We start from the raw sequence: 4,842 nt of genomic DNA on the forward strand, positions 1-4,842 counted from the left end.
AAATTCAATTCTCCAACAAAGAATATCAGATCTTCTAATAGTGCAAATATAATCCAAATGGTTTATGATTCCAAGATAGTCCTGAGTTTCTGGTAGGATGCATTTCTATGAAAGTCTATACTTACTTGGGGTCAGAATGGCATTCATAGAAAATCAGAAGTATTTATGAATGCTAAGGAATTACTAAACTAATGGTCCTATTCTGCAGTAAATAAAAATGGTACATGTTGAATCCTACAGCTTTTAACACAATTGTTCCACATTACAGAACCTTACTAATTGGAAGTACTCCTGTATTTCTGTGTTTAGGGGATAGGCAAACTAAAATATAGAGCATAATTTAAATTTGCATTTTGTCTTTGAGTTTATATATAATTTCTTTAAAATATGCTTTACTTCTGTCTGGACCCCTAGGAACACTATATATACTGAGTAAACTATTGTTCATGTAAAGCAAATTGTCTTGAAGAACTGAAATGATGAATAAATCTATGAAACTGTAACCAATAAAAGGTAAAATTGTGGTTAGGTTTCATTGCTGTAATGATTTTGTAATTTATTTAACTTTTTCCTTTTGTTCTTGAATTGGAGAATACTAGTATGATCCTTTGGCTGGTGTCACATAATTTGATCAACAGTTATTATCTTCCAAATTGAGAAAGGAATAGTGATATAAATCGGGATCAAATACAAGACAGAATTAAGACATTTCTTTCCCATTTTTAGATTTTCTTATTACTCCACTTATGTGGAGAGACTAGAAAAGCTGGGATTACATTTTTCTCCTTAAAGGAGAGAATACTGAGGAAAGATTTAATAGAGATGTTCAAAATTAAGAGGGATTTTCATAGAATAAGTATAAAAGAATTTTAAACTCTGGCAGGCGGATTAGTAACCAGAGTAAACAGGTTTAAGAAAATTAGCAAAAGAAGCAGTGGTGAAATGAAGAGTTTTTGTGTAGCAAATTGTTATAATCTAGAATGCACAAGCTGCCTAAGTGGATGGCAGAAGCAGGTTCAACATTAACTTTTAATAGAGAATTGTATACCTGAAAAGGAAACAATTGCCTTGATATAGGGAAGGAACAGGGAGTGGGACTAATTGTATTGTACTTTTGAAAAAACAGCACAGGCACGATAAGCCAAATGGCTTTCTTTTATCTTGAATGATGCTACATTTCTATTTTCTACACACAGTTCTTCCTTCAATTTGGACAGTGGGACAAGCTAGAATGCAATTCTCAAGGCTACCTTGAATGCTTATTCCATTCTAGTTGACGTGAAACAGAGCTCAGCATTATCGCACTAGCCTTGTGACTCTTCTTCTTGCAGAATTAAAACCCTCTTCTTTGTAATATGACCCAATTGGCAAGGAAGTTAACCCATGCCAAAATGAGTTAAAATTACAAATTGGAGATTAAACTACAAAATTGGAATTTAAACCACACTAACCTTCGAGTCCAACTTTACTGAAAAGAGTTACTGTGTCTCCTATAAGCTTCTACCTTCATTGTATTTCATTCTGTCATTATTAGAAAACTTTAAATTAACTTCTACATATCCTAAAACTTGCAATGACATGCTATTGTCCCACAATATTTCATTTTTACCGAAGCAGTGGAAAAATACTTGAATAATTTACTATTAATCCAGACTGAAATAAAGTAGAAATTTAATCAGACTGTTGTTTGTAACTTGGTGATAATTTAGATGTTTGGCACATTAGATTTCAATGGGTGGAATATCTAGCCTGATTTATTTTTAGAAGGCTCAGATTTTTGGATAATCAGGCACGATAGCGTACAAATATAGCCAGAGGTATGTATAATTTGAATATATTCTTGGTGAATGTCATCACTGCTGTTAAGAGAGAAATAAATAAAATTTAAATAAAAATAATATGAAGGGATATCATCTCATACAGATGTTCCTATCACTTCCATCAGAAAGTGAGATTAAATCATATGCACTCAGGTTGGTGGGATGTGAAAAATGACATTACCCAGGAACTGTCTGAAGACTCAACTTTTCATGTTATTTATTACTGACTTGAATTAAGAAATGGAGAGCCGTATATCCAAGTTTGCAGGTGACTGTACAGTAATGTCAATGATAGCAGGAATTTGAAAGGAATAAAGATTGATTAACTTAGTTGGGAAATATATGGCAAGTTGAGTTTATTGCCCATTTTGGACCCAAGAAAGATGGAGTATTTTCTAAATGGTGAGAAATTAACTACAAAGATCCAAAGAGATTTCAGAATCCAGGACTCATAATCAAGCAATATGAGGAGCAGGCATGCAAGTGGAATTGAGGCATTAATGTTTCCTAAAATTGGATTGAATGATAGAGTAAACTCAAAAGAGTCCATTTGGTCTATCCCGATCCTACTTCTTATCTCTTAGGTTCTGTAAAGTGGTCACTCAGTGTTTAATTTCCTTAATATCGACCGCATCATGAGCAATGAACACAGTGTCTGAAACTGAAAGAGCACAAGTAAACTGCTCTTTATCTTGAAAGGAGTGGTTGGAGCTTGGATGGTGATAAGGGAGGAGGTAAGAGGTATTGCACTCCCTGTGTTCGCATGGAAAGGTGCAATGGGAGGGAGTGTTGGGACTAACTGAGGTGCGGATGAAAAATGGTGCAGGGAACTATCCCTTCGGAATGCTGAAAGGAGAGGATTGAGGAAGTTGTGTTTGAGGGTGCCATCGTGCTGGAGTTGACAAACATGGCAGAGGATGATCCTTTGAATATACAGTTTGTGAGATGGAAGATGATCACCAAGGCAGGACAATTGTTCTGGAAGGAAGAGGGAGGAGTGAGACGATGTCGAATGGAATTACGGAGTTAAGGTTCAGGCCAACCATGATGGGGCAATCATCAGTTGAGGGGAAAGGAAGACATATTGAAAAACTTGGAATTGAAATGCCGCATCTATGAACAGGATGGAATTAGAGTAATTGGGAGGATTTGGTGTTGTCCTTAAAGTATGAAAGATGTGAGAAAGTATAGTCAAGGTAGCTGTGGGAGTCAGTGCAGTCATTGTGAGTATTGGTTGATAATCTATTTCAAGAAATACAGAGAGAAGTCAAGGGAAGGAACGAAAGAGGTGAGGATAGGATATGTAAAGGCAAGAGGAGAGTTTAAATTGGAAGCATCGTGAATTAAATTTTCTAGCTCAGGGCAAGAGCAGTTCACAGCATGAAAGCTTTCAATGTACTTGGATGAGGGAGATTGTGAAAATAGAACTGGATCAAAAAATGTTCCAAATATCCCACAAGGAATGTAGGCACAACAAAGCCCAATACAGGTAGTTCCAAAAGTACACGTTGCTTGGAGGAAGTGAGTGAAATTGGAGTAGAAGTCATTCAATTCGGGTACAATTTTAGCGAGGCAGAGGAAGATGTTGGTTGATGGAGATTGGTCAGATCTTTGTTCAGTGAAGAAATAGAAAGCTCTTAGACCATCCTGCTAGGGGATGCAGATGTGGAAGGATTGGATATAATAATGCAAATGAGCCAATAGCTGATCATTGCTAATTCTTATAATGTCACTGCACATCTGGCTAGTTTATTAGCAATTACCCATTCTGTGATTTGAGAATTTATCTAATAATCTCTCATTTCCATTTATATGATAATCGTATGTATTACAACCAATTTGCTTATTTTGTGAAGGCCTACTGAAATTGTTTACACAGAATTATCTGGATTCAAAGAAATATGTGTCTTTGTCAGTTTGTCTTGTACTACAAAATATACTTGAAGAAAGACTATTTGAAATTTGTGATCTTAACTGATGTGATCATGAGGCTTTGACTGAAAGGGATTGCAACTGATTCATAAATTCACACATTGTTAATTATTTTTAAGGGATATTTTTGCAAAGTACTATTTACATAGAATATACAGAATAGAAACAAGCCACTCAGCCCAAACTTTCCATTCTGGTCTTCAAATTCACTCAATCATCCTCCAATCCGTCTTAACCATCTCCATCAACATAACCCTCTACTTCTCCCTCATATCCTTCAAATCTAGAAATCCGTTCATACTTTATGGCGCTGGCAAAAATGTATTATACGTTTATAACATTTCAAAAGATTTTCCAATGAGTTACCATTTCAGTTATTTCACATCTGTTTGCTTTGTTTTTCTTTGTTAAAGCAAAACAAAATTATTCGAACGTTTTAAATTTGTTAAGAAGGATTTGTATTTGATACCACTTCAAATGAGGATCATTTCACCATACATAAACAAAGTATGCATCATTTTAGATTAATACTAAGAATTTCTTTTTATTAAATATCATAAATAGTTTTCACATGAATTCTATTTTGTATCTCAGTTCAATATGGTGAACAAACAAGAGACTTCCAACAATTTTTGAAGATTGCATTTACTACACTGCTTTTTAAAATGTACTTCAGAAAGTGTATTAAAGTCACATTGATAATAGTTGTGAAGTCATGAGTTTGTTGCTGATGAGTCCACTGAAAGTTGTCCACATTTCTAGGGTATCCTGCAACTTCTTTTTGAAGATTTCCCTTCATCGTATAAAATTCTGCTATGATAATTGGAAGGAGTAGAAGTATTCCTTCGTGACTACATTTCTCAGACTTGAAGAGACAGGATTCCCTCAGTTGTAAGGGTATGTTTCCAACTTGCTGCTGGGTGTAAACCTGGTTTTGCAGATCAGCTAAAATCAATGAAAGTGAAAATTGGGCATTTTTACAAACAGATGATTGGACTACAACAGCAGTTTTAGCTTTGGGTGGCAAGTTGAAAATTTAGCTCTAAGGGTTTCTTTTAAAAATTATTAATGTGCTCAAAATATTTAAAAC

The sequence above is a fragment of the Rhincodon typus genome, chromosome 6, assembly GCF_021869965.1.
Source record: "Rhincodon typus isolate 14 chromosome 6, sRhiTyp1.1, whole genome shotgun sequence".
In the NCBI taxonomy this organism is placed as follows: Eukaryota; Metazoa; Chordata; class Chondrichthyes; order Orectolobiformes; family Rhincodontidae; genus Rhincodon; species Rhincodon typus.